The following is a 12,748-nucleotide window of genomic DNA, read 5'->3' as shown; positions in this document are numbered from 1 at the left end:
AGGACGTCTGCTTTGTCTTGGCTTATTTTATAACTCCAAATCATAAAAGATTTTGCTTCCCTGGGGTTGTGGTTTATACTTCTGTTGTGGGGGGCATTAAGGCTCTGGGACACATAGTGCTAGCCTGCCTGAACTAGCGTCGTGAAATATCTTCCCTCCCACTTGACCACTGGCTTCACTCTGAACTGGAGATCTTTTATGTCAGGAGTACACTAAGTGTGCTTCTCTATTTTGTCAGCAGGAATCCTTTTCCCTAGGTCCCTCTTTTTCCTTTCCTTAATAATTTAGTAGTTCAAGTTCAAACTTTTTCAGTATCCTTTGTCGTTTGCTTTTAATCTACTGAGGGCATCCCTGTCAAACACCAGGCTTAGGTGTCTGTGGCCGCGTCTCAGAATCCTTCCAACCTGAGCCAACTCTGAGTCTTTGCTGGGTTTAAGTGCTTTCACGATTTTGTTTATTATTATGAACATTTTCAAACATATGGAAAACAGAAGCATCCATATTCCCATCACTTAGAACTCGACGGCTACTAACATTCTGTCATATTTGCATTCCTCTTTTTAGTTCTTCCTTTATTTAACTGAAGCGCTTTTGAAGAATTTTAAGCTCTGGATATTTACAAACAAAGATGAGAAAGAGAATTATAATTATATATAATATATGTATATAATATATATTATAATACGCTCCCGTGGACCTGTTTCTAAGCTTGTGCAGATCTTACTCTCTTGGCCAATGCTCTGGTCCTTCTGTCTTGCCCCTACTTGGTTATTTAAAGCAAATCCCAGGTCGAGAATCATTTCACTTTGTCACTGATTAGGATGTGCCTCTCAATGATCGTTCTTACCATACCTGACAAATGAATAATCCTTTTAAAGTTATCTAGTGCTACCCATATCCGAATTCCTTGTCTTGTTTTCACTCAGCTCCCACAAAGGCTCACACAGAGCTCTTAGACATCTGTGTCTCCGGTCTCCTAATCATTAACTATTTTCTCTGATTGTTTTTGCTTACTTGGCTCTTGTTTGTTAAAGAAAAAGTTATTTGTCCTGCAGAATTTTCCACAGTCTGGGATTAGCTGGTTATGTACTGTGTAACATTGCACTGTCCCCTGGATTTCCTGTGAATTTGTCATTAGATCTAAAAGTTTGATCAGGTTTGGATTTACTATTTTGGCAAAAATGTTTCGTCCGTGATGCTGTGCACTTAGGGCCTGTTGGCCTGTTGGTGTGCTGTTCAGACAACCAGTGGGTCCATCCAATATAAATTCTCATTTCACGTCATGGTTTAGTTAGTGGCTGAAAAATATTTGTTTTCTAATTCTGTCATTCCTTCTACATTTATTACTTTTATTGGGTTACTTAAAATACAATTTATGTGGGGAAAACTAGATATAAGGCTTGATTTGTTGTCTTTACTTACCAACTTTTGAAGCAATGACTTGATGCCCTTAGAAACCTCCCAGAGTAAACTGTTTTTGTTTTTTGGTTTTTTTTCCAGCGTCTTTCCAAACAAATGGGTTTTAAATCTGTTACCTGTTTACTTACGTGATGATTTTTCTTTGGGGCTCAAATGGTCCTGTCTTCGGCCATTGAGAGCCGTTTGTATTGGCTCCTATGTCCCTTTGACGTGACCCCAATAGACTTTGATGGTTTCCTTAGTTAAGATGTCAGGCTCTGGGGCACCCGGGTGGTTCAGTGGGTTAAAGGCTCTGCCTTCGGCTCAGGTCATGATCCCAGGGTCCTGGGATCGAGCCCCACATCGGGCTCTCTGCTCGGCAGAGGGCCTGCTTCCCCCCGGCCCCCTGCCTTTCTGCCTGCCTCTCTGCCTACTTGTGATCTTTCTCTGTCAAATAAATAAATAAAATCTTTAAAAAAAAAAAAAAAAAGATAGCAGGCTCTTAGGGCGCCTGGCTGGCTCAGTGGATGGAGCATGTGGCTCTTGATCTCGGGGTTTGAGTTCTAGCCCCAGGTTGGGGGTAGAGATTGCTTTAAAAATAATAATAATAAAGATGAATAAAAGGTACAGGCTCTCTTGTGCATTTTCTGCTGAGCCCTGGAGTCAGCCATGTCACCAAAAAGTTCATTTTACTGGGAAATGGGCCTTAGAGACCACCAGTCTAGTCACTAAGAGTGCTAAAAGGCAAAAAAAAGTGAACTTTTTTTAGAAAAACATGAGTACATATGGTAATTTCCAGTTCGTTTTTAAGATTATAGGGAGGGGCAGGGGGTGGGGGGGTTAGGTGAGCCTGGTGGTGGGTATTAAGGAGGGCACATATTGTATGGAGCACTGGGTGTGGTGCATAAACAACAAATCTCAGAACACTGAAAATAAATAAATAAAGTCAAGCTCTAGTTAAAAAAAAAGATTATAGGGTGTTTGCTTCTTTGATATCTATATTTGTACCCCATTTTTCTTTCTATTTTTTTTTTTTTAAGATCTATCTATTTATTTTAGAGACCACATGCATACAAGTAGGGGGAGGGGCAGAGAGATAGACTCTCAAGCAGACTCCTCACTGAGTGTAGAACTCAGCTCTGGGCTCAGTCCCACCACCCATGAGATCCTGACCTGAGCTGAAACCAAGAGTCAGACACTTAACCAACTGAGCCACCTAGGTGTCCTGTCCCCCATTTTTCTTATGCTGAAAATCTTGGTTCCTGATGACATTATCACAGTTAATTGCTTTAAACTGTGTGTGCAAAAAGTATAAATATAAATGAATAAACATATATAATAGATAAAGCAAATAAGTTTTGTTAATGCTTTAAAATAACTAGCACTATTATTAATAGCGCTACTGAGTTCACTTTAAAATTTGTTATTCTTTTGTCCATAGAATGTACAGTTAAAATATTGGATCTTGGGGTGCCTGGGTAGCTCAGTGGGCTAAAGCCTCTGCCTTCGGCTCATGTCATGATCCCAGGGTCCTGGGATTGAGCCCCGCATCGGGCGCTCTGCTCAGTGGGAAGCCTGCTTCCCTTCCTCTCTCTCTCTGCCTGCCTCTCTGCCTATTTATGATCTCTGTCTGTCAAATAAATAAAATCTTAAAAAGTAATAAAATAAAATAAAATATTGGGTCTTAAAAGTCACTTAAAATAATCCTTTTCTGTGTCATATGTGCCAACCCAACCTAACCATTAGGTTCATTTATTTTATTTTGGATTGTAGGGATTTACAATTTTTAATTTTAATTTTGTTTTATAATTATATAAAACATTTACATGATTCCAAAGTCAAAGCTATAAATCAAGAACACTGAAGCCTTTCAAGGTAAATACAGATTTCGGGTATTTCAAGGTAAATATAGACTTTGTGACATTTTGCCTCTAAATACTTCCATACGTATCTCTGGAAAATAAAAACATTTCCTTTCTGGGGTGCCTGGGTGGCTCAGTCGGTCAAGTGCTCTGACTCTTGGTTTAAGCTCAGGTCCTCATCTTGCGATCAGGGATCGACCCCTGAGGTGGGCTCCAAGCTGAGGGTGGTGTCCAGTTCAGTTTCTCTATCCCTCTCTTTCCCTCTCTCTTAAATAAATAAATAAAATCTTAAATTTTTTTTTTCTTTCTTAGCACAAGGACCATTATCACAACTAAATAATTAGTCATAATTTAATATCATGTAAAAATAAGCAGTCCACATTCAAATTTCTCTAATTGTTACAAACATGTCCTTACCTGCCGGCTTACGTAAATCAAGGAACACTGGTTGCATGTGGTCATGAATCTTTTTTTTTAATTAATTAATTAATTTGAGAGAGAGCGAGAGCGCAAGAGCGTGAGTGCACGCGAGGGTGGGGAGGCAGAGAATCAATCTCCAGCAGACTCCCCATGAGTGCGAAGCCTGATGTGGGGCTCGATCCCATGACCCTGAGATTGTGAGTGAGCTGAAACCAAGAGTTGCTCAACCGCCTGAGCCACCCAGGCGCCCCTCGCCTTTTCCCCCTCAATGGTCATGAATCAATCTTTCTTTCTTTCTTTCTTTCTTTCTTTTTTTTTTTTAATTCTACTATAGTTTCCCTACTTCCACAGTTGTATTTTCATGATGTTGACTTGGTGAAGAGAAAGATCCCGATTCCGTGTAGACACATCTTCTAGATTTGTCTAATTGCTCCCTAATGGTCTCGTTACACTAATTCCTTTGACTGGCTTTTCTGTAAATTGGAAGTTAGATCTATGTACTTAATTAGATGCAGGTCAAGCCCCTTTGGAAGGGATTCTTAGGTGCTGATAAGTTATTGCTTAGGAGGAAATGCTTCTGTGTAACCCCGGGTGGAGGTCACTGACCACTGGATTAGGTGGGAGGCGTTTTCTTGACCGGAGCTGAAGGAGAGAGTATAGGGTGCTCTTTGTTCTTCCTTCTGGGACTCTAATGAGATGAGAAAGAAGGGAATGGTTTTGTTGCCTGAGCTTCACGAGTCTGGAAGCTGCTTCAGGGACCCAGCCCAAACGTCGCCTGCTCAAAATCCCCCTCACCGTCACTGCAGGTGTGCGGGCACAGAAGCAGGATGCGTGCCTTTTCTAGAATCCTGCCGCTGTTCAGGTGGCAAAGACTTGAAGACTTGCTCCAAAGGTTTCTGGGGTGGTGGCTGTGCTATTAATTCAAGAGAAGGTATAACAAATTTCTGCTTTCTCTCCTGAACTAACTACTCAGACTTCGGCCACGCTTCACAGGTTAAGGCACAGTCCTGCAGAAGGCCACTTGCCCTGCAAGTTTGGGGGTCCCCAGGGCACCCTCACTTCTGACTAGCTGGATCCAAGTTCAGGGGTTCCCACCACCACCTTGGGTTCAATAATTTACCAGATTGGCTCACCGAGCTTAAAAAAGAGGCTGTACTTGTGGTTACAGTTTTATTATGGCAAAAGGATACGCATCAGAACTGGACCAAAGAAGGTCTGGGAGGGGTCCAAATGGGAAGCTTCTGGTCATCCTCTCCCCATGGAGTCATGGATGGTGTTACCTCCTTCCAGTTATGATGTGTGAGTTGGCCACGTAGCCTTGCCACCCAGGGAAGTTTACCTGAAACTTTGTTGTGCAGTTGTGCAGTTTTAATCTGGACTCACTCCTGTACTGCCCTCCCCCATCCCCGCAGCCCCCGTGATTTCGGGCTAATGCCTATGGTCTCTAGTTCCTCCAGGGGTCAGTACTTATATGATGCTTCCTAAAACCCTTACATTAATCACTGTTCCCGAAAGCCCCCAGGCAAACAGGCACTCGAATCCCGCAGGACATTCCAGGCCCCTAGAGATTCCTCCTGAGGCAGAAGGCAAAAGCCAGACCTCTCTTTGTGTTAATTACTTACTGTCCAAGAGCTGTGGTTTTTCTGCTTTGAGAAAGTCATTTTGCTGTCTCTGAGATGCTGTGGTTCCTTCTGCCCAGCTCAGGGATCCTGGGCAGCAAACCTAACACTTGTCTGGGCCTCAGTTTCTTCTTCTATGGGTGAACTGATTGACCAGATGACCTCTGACGTCTCTCCCGGTTTTGGAACTTTTTCTTCCAAGTAATGCTGGAGGGAAGAGAGAACAGGGAAATGCTGTTTTCCGTAGACACGCCCAAGTTTGCAAGCCATCGCAACCACTGGCGCTGGGAGAGTTGGGGACTGAGTGGAATGCTGCTTGCCCAAATGCATCTGGGAATAGAAAACAAACCCATTGTCCTGGGGGCTCTTTATATTAAGGACTTCTGCCACGGCTGGTAAGACTGGGAGTTTTTAGAATCATCTCATTGGAAAATAAAAAGGTAATGATGGCCTTATCTCTGCCATGTTCTTTTAGACCTTCCCCTCCCAAGTTCCCAGGTATGACACTCTAGAGGAGAGGGTGGCAGCACATAAAGACAGTATTATCAGTTTCCTCCCAGGACTGCTCATGTTTTCCTAAGAGGTGGATATGGTGACAGGATGGATTGGCAGCTGACTATTCCAGGACTAGAAATCAGCGTAGCAGATAGACTTTAAGAAGAAAGAACTTGGGGCATCTGGGTGACTCAGTGGGTTAAAGCCTCTGCCTTCGGCTCAGGTCATGATCCCAGGGTCCTGGGATCGAGCCCCGCATCCGGGCACTCTGCTCAGCAGGGAGCCTGCTTCCCCCTCTCTCTCTGCCTGCCTCTCTGCCTACTTGTGATCTCTCTCTGTCAAATAAATAAATAAAATCGTTTTTAAAAAACATCGTATTAAAAAAGAAAGAACTCAAGGAAGAAGACAGGTGCTTTCTCAAGTTCAGGCCTCCATCCAAGCTTTGGTCCTGAGTTTTGCAAACATTTATAGACTTGACTTGTCAAAATAGTTGCACTGGGACAGCCTCAGAGAGGCTGTGGCCAAGCACAGCATGAACGAGAGTGAACTAGACTTCTAAGCATGATTTTATAAGGAGGATTCTGCCCTGGACGGCTCAGGTCATTAGTTCCCTGGAACAGAGTCCACAAGGGGAGCCAGATTCCCATTTTAGGGTGGAATTCAGGGCAGGGGGATGATCACATTGGCTCTTGGCATCAGATCATGGCCCCTGCCTCTATCTGGAGACCGTGAAATAGGGTGTCCCTCCTCCGTGGTCTGTTTGCCTGGGGGAACACCCAGCATTTCTCCTGTTTATTTTCCTACCCTGACTCCCGTGTAGGTCAACCCCCTTTTAGTAACCCGCACTCTCCTGCCAGCCTGTGCCATCCATCAGGTCATGAATAAACACCCGGGATTCGCTTTAGGTGTTCCCCGAGTCTTCTCCAACAGCCCACGGGCAGATAGGTCAGGAGAATGGCTGCCCTACATGTTACTTTCATCCACCGTCCCTTGCGTTCTCTAGCTGAACTTTCCAGGTCTAAAGATTTCCAATGCCTGAATTGCCTTATTATTTCAGTGGCTCTAAAGACATGGAGGCCCCACATCCGTTTCAGCTGATTTCTGGTGGTGGGCCCCAAGCCTCAGTATCTTTTTTCAGGCTCCCCAATTTTTCTAGTTGAGAACCAGGATGAAGGCAACTGGAATCCTAATTCCTAGGTGCATCTTTTGTTGAAGCACCCCTAGCATGGGCAACGTGCAAACGTGCAAACGTGCAACGTGCAAACCCCCCGCCCCACCCCAGTCCCAGCCTCGCTTCTGCTGGGCACTCTCTGCCCAGGTGGTCTCGTCCTCCTCTCTGGGTCTTGACATTATTATTTCTCAAGGTTTCATGCAGGAAGGAGGCTTGAGAACTAAGAACGTCCAACTAGTAAATGGCAGAGTCTGTTTGAACTTGGCCCTGTCTGACCTTAAACCCCCTGCACTTTCTCTGCACCCTATGGTCAGTGATCCCTCTCTGTGTCTCAGACATCCCACATTTCCCTGGAGGTGATAAAGCTACCATACACTGTGAGGAAAGGTTAGTTATCCAGGACTTGAGCTCCTGTGGTGAAGGTCTTCTCCGCCCGAACCACAGATGCTTGCTTGAACCTAATCCTTAAGAGGTTGTTGGCCATGATGCCTTGCATAACCCAGGAGGCGGATGGTTGTGCTTTGTCACCAGTAGAAGGCAGGCACATGGAATTCGTGAATGAACATGACCTTATGAATATGTGAATCTCAGTTTCTTCCTGAGAAGTGAAAACGCTTCTATGTACTAGATGGGGGTTTTTTGTTTTTTGTTTTTTGTCCATACCTGGGCCATTTCTCCTTTTTTTTCTTTTTCTTTTTTTCAATTAACATCCAACATATTATTTGTTTCAGGGGTACAGGTCTGTGATTCATCGTCTTACTCAATTCACAGCACTCACCATAGCACATACCCTCCCCAGTGTCCCATCACCTCCCTCCCCTCCAGCAACCCTCAGTTTGTTTCCTGAGATTAAGAGTCTCTCATGGTCTCCCTCCCCATCCCATCTAGTTTCATTTTTCCCTGGGCCATTTCTTTATCTTGATTTCCTTGTTAGTCCTGGATAGGTGTGAGGGAATTACCGTTATGGATCCTTGCATTTGGCCGTTCTGTTAAAGAAGCCTTCATCAGTGGAGGAAACTAGCAGGTCAGTTTCTGAGATAAGCCCCTTCTCACCCCATACCGTGTCCCTTGCAAGCCACGTAGTTTTAAATGTGTGCATTTAACAAAGATACCCTCATGTGCTATCAAAAATTATGCATATTTGGCATGCAAAAGTAAAATAACAATGTATTATAAAGTTGAACTATAGGAAATAATAGAATTCTAATAATTATTAAATAAACATTTAATATATACTCATTCTGTTTACCTTTTCAGGATTTAGGAGATCTCTTGATTTGGTTAATATCTATTTAAGAAGCTACCTTGAAGGGTTTCAATGCATATGTTCCTTTGACAAATTTATAAGGAGGCATATTTAAATTATCTGAGTTCTTTGCAACTTAAAAATTGGGGTCACTTGGGGCGCCTGGGTGGCTCGGTGGGTTGAGCTGCGCTGCTTTTGGCTCAGGTCATGATCTCGGGGTCCTGGGATCGAGTCCCGCATGGGGCTCTCTGCTCAGCAGGGAGCCTGCTTCTCTCTCTCTCTCTCTCTCTCTCTCTCTGCCTGCCTCTCTATCTACTTGTGATCTCTCTCTGTCAAATAAATAAATGGAATCTTTAAAAAAAAATTGGGGTCACTCTATCAAGTGGGTGTTAACACTTGAAGGCATGAGAAAGAACTCCAGTAGTGGGGAATGAAAGAGCCTGGATCCCCAGTGTAGGCCTTTCTCCTAACCTGCAGGTTCAAAAACTATGGCCTATTGCATGTTTTTGTGAAAAAAGTCTCTCTGGAACCAAGTGTTAGCCATCTGTGTCCATATTATCTTTGCCTCTGTGCTACACTGTCACAGCTGGGTGGTGAGGGAGACCGTACCTGGGCCTTTATGGGGAAAAGTTTAGCAGCTCCTGCCTGAAACACAAGTTTCAGTGTAATAATCCCATGTCTGTGACATGCAGCATCTCAAATTTCACAAATTCGTGATGGTTCTTCTTATCCTACCCCCGAACATACACCTTTACCAACTCTCTCTTTTCCCACCATGGTTGCTAGATGAATGGTTTCAAACTGTTGTCCTTTAATGTTGTCATATAAACCGCTCACTTCTGCCAAAATATCTCAGTGGCTCTCCATTGCCTAGTAGGGTCCAAAGTCCATAGCTCTAGTAGAGACCAAAGTCCCTAACTTGGGACACCTCCCGCTTTATTTTCTACTGTTCTAACCAAATTGCTGGGGGTTTTTTTGTTTGTTTGTTTGTTTGGGTTTTTTTGTTTTTTGTTTTTTGTTTTTTTGCCCTCCAATGGGTCAGGTTCACTTCTGCCTCCAAGTCCTTGCCTGGGTAGTTCTCCCGGCCCCTCCTCACCTCCCCCGGCCTTTCTCACCAACCTCAAGCCAGTAATCTCTCCATTTCCTGAATTTCAGTAGCGCCTCATATAGCTCTCATTTTCACCTACTTAGTATCATGATTATTTAATTTGCATGTGCTTATTTTAAGTAGCTTTTCAATCCTTGATGACTAGAAACTGGTGTTAGGCTTCTGGGTTTCTCCGGTACACACAATAAATGTTTATTTCATGATGCTTTTGAAACCGAAACGCTTGAAAGAAGCTCTAAGTGCTATTTGTGTTTACGTGAGGGGGAGATCACTTTGGACTAGAACAGTCAGCAAAGGTGTCATGGAGATGCTGGGACTTGATTTGAGCCCTCCCCACCAGATGTTTTCAGGAAGAAAACCTGAATGGCTTGAGAGCCTCTGGAACCCACACTGTGTGATGGGGAGAAAGTGAGGAGGGTATCAGTGTGGTTGTTAAAGGTTTCTATTGACACGTTGTCTTCATAAATTACTTGCGGGCCAGTTCTACTTCTGTTTCTGCATCGTAGCCACGTAGCATTTGGGTAGCCCTGCCAGGAGGTAAGTGTGATTGGGTGACAGGTCCCTCCTAGAATGACAGGCTGGGTGATCTGGGGTAAGCCTGTGCAGGGATACAGTGCACAAAAGGCTGGTTGACAAAAGGAAGTCTATGTGTAGAAAAGAGGTGAGATCTTGAGGGCATGCAGGTAGCTGGGGAGGTTATAAGGCCCTGACCTGAGCTGGAAAGGTGAAGAAGAAACTGATGTGTGACATCAGGATGTGTGACATCAGGATGGGCACCGGCATGGGGACTCTGGACAGTGCCAGCAGGTAAACACAACCACTCAAGCTCTGTCAGTGTCATTGACGATGATGAGCCCTGAAGATACAAGTAGACACTGTGAGTCCATTACATGGTAACCCATGTCCACTTAGCTCATCTGTCTTCTGCGCTACAAAATGCAGAATTTGGGTTTGTGTTATAGAACTACATATGTGATGCCTTTGAATCTCCCAGAGACATCATTGCCAATCTGTTTAATAAAATAATTGTGTCAGGGGAACTGGGTGGCTCAGTTGGTTAAGCATCTGCCTTGGGCTCAGGTCTTGATCCCAGGGTCCTGGGATCTAGTTCCGAGTTGGACTCCTTTTCAGTGGGGAGTCTGCTTCTCCCTCCCCCTGCTCATGCATGCTCTCTCTCTTTCTCTTTCTGTCTCTCTCTCTCTCCCTCTCAAATAAATAAAGAAAATCTTTTTAAAAAATAAAATAGTTATGTGGTAAGAGGTAAATCATGTGGTAAAAGGGGAGGGAGAACCAGCAGGTTTTTGTGTATTCTTTACCATCTATATTTCCAGACAAGAGCTCGGCAGTGTTTCTGGGGCCCTTGCCAGGTGACCTCTGTGGGGACCTAAGGGGCTATGAAGAACATGTATGTGGCAGTTGTATGGCTGCTATCAAAAATGAATTCCTGGGGCGCCTGGGTGGCTCAGTGGGTTGGGGCCTCTGCCTTTGGCCAGAGTCCTGGGATCGAGCCCCGCGTCGTGCTCTCTGCTCAGCAGGGAGCCTGCTTCCCCCTCTCTGCCTGCCTCTCTGCCTCCTTGTGATCTCTGCCAGTAAAAAAATAAATAAAATCTTAAAAAAAAAAAAAAAAAAGAATTCCTATCCCTTTCGGCCCGCATCAGCGATTGCCATCTTGGCTTGTTTTAAAACCGTGTTGTCAATTTGAAAGCATTGCATTGGGGGCAGTTCCTAAGTTTATTTTTTGCTTTGAAATATTCTGCTGCATTTGTTTTCCAAAGACGAGGGCATTCTATCCTTAATGTGTCCAACACCAGTTTGTAAAGTCTTGAAAGGTGGCATCCTGAATCCGTGCCAAGTAAATATTGTTTTAGGAATAAATAAAGACCTGAGAGATAGTTTGAAGATATGTCCCTGGCACTGGGTGACTGAATATGTAAACCTTCATAGAGGAAAAGGAGATAGCTGTCACTATTGGGTCTAAGATTTCTGAATTATCTGCTTCAAAAGACATTTTGGATTTGGAATCCCTAAGCTTTGGAGTAGTAAAGGTTAAAGATGAAAAGATTAAAAAAAAAATCAGAGCCCCTCTAATATTTGGCTTGTGTCCCGTCTCCGTTCTCTGTGTCTGCACCATCTAGTGTCTCATGGATTCTCAAGCTACCTTCCTGTCTTTGATGTATTTCAGGAACCTTTTATTATTAGCATTGGAGCTTCTGTTTCTTTGGTCCACCCGACTTGTTTATCCCAGCAGCCTTGGCCTTTGAGGCTCTCTGTCCCTCTGGCCAGGCTTTGGGAGACCCTGTCAGCTCACACCCAGGGCTGGGGTCTGCGTGAGAACTGCCCTCTGGCTGAGAGCTTTGAAGAGCATGACCTCAAATCTGCCCTGTCCCCCAAGCTCGCAGCAACTCTTACCTTCCAGCTGGTGTGATGGTAGAAATTCCTTTACCACCAAAGAATGTTATTCAGGAAGCCTGACTCACTTGCTAATTAATAATATTATCCCAAATCATAATCATAGCCCCTTTTGGAGTCCTTGCTTTAAGTCTCTACATTTTTCAGTTGTATCATTGACAACCAGGCAGACGAGGTGTTCCTGCCCCACTTCTCACCCCACGCCCCAGCTTTGCACGTCAAGAAATGGAGTCTCAGCGGCAAAGGAACCATGTTAAACATCTCACATTTGCGATGCGGCAAAGCCGCACTCTGAGCCAGGGCTGCCCAACTCCGTTATTATACTCTTTGCACGTCTCCCTGATGCGCTGAGCCAACAGGTGTCAGGTTAGCTGGGTGATCATCTGTTAGCACCCACGGTCACGTGGTGTAGTAGAAAGAAAGACCACGGGGGCTGAGTCACAGGGTGGACTCAGTTCTGTTCTGTGTGACGTCTGTGACTTCAGCAAGCTTCAGTCGTTTCAGCTACAAAACGAGGATTAATGCCTTAAAAGATTAGAGGGAAAGTCAAAAGAAGAAATACACATAAATACAGGTTTTCTTTTTTTTTTTTTTAAAGATTTTATTTATTTATTTGACAGACAGAGAGCACAAGTAGGCAGAGAGGCAGGCAGAGAGGGGTGGGTGGGAGGCAGGCTTCCCGCTGAGCAGAGAGCCCCATGCAGGGCTCGATCCCAGGACCCTGAGACCATGACCTGAGCTGAAGGCAGAGGCTTAACCCACTGAGCCACCCAGGCGCCCCTCAATACAGGTTTTCTTAAAAGATTTTATTTTTATTTATAAGAGAGAGAGCGCACGAGTGGAACCGGGCAGGGAGAGGGAGAAGCCGACTCCACAGCTGAGCAGGGATCCTGACTCGGGGCTCGATCCCAAGACCCCAGGATCATGACCTGAGCCGGAGGCAGACACTTAACTGAGTGAGCCACATAGGCTTCCCCGGGGATGTTTCTGAACTGTGAAGGAGTGCTGTAAAGTATCTGC

At 44.6% G+C, this 12,748-nt stretch overlaps 1 protein-coding gene across 3 annotated transcripts in view; it reads left to right on the top strand.

Annotated features, from left to right (window-relative positions):
• Positions 1-12,748, top strand: part of MYO1E (myosin IE) — a 195,408-nt gene that overhangs the window by 91,888 nt on the left and 90,772 nt on the right. The gene's annotated exons all lie outside the window — the stretch shown is intronic.

This window comes from Mustela nigripes, chromosome 13 (genome assembly GCF_022355385.1).
Source record: "Mustela nigripes isolate SB6536 chromosome 13, MUSNIG.SB6536, whole genome shotgun sequence".
Lineage (NCBI taxonomy): Eukaryota > Metazoa > Chordata > Mammalia > Carnivora > Mustelidae > Mustela > Mustela nigripes.
The sequence above is the reverse complement of the archived record's forward strand: the minus strand, read 5'-3'. Positions and strand labels throughout refer to the sequence as shown.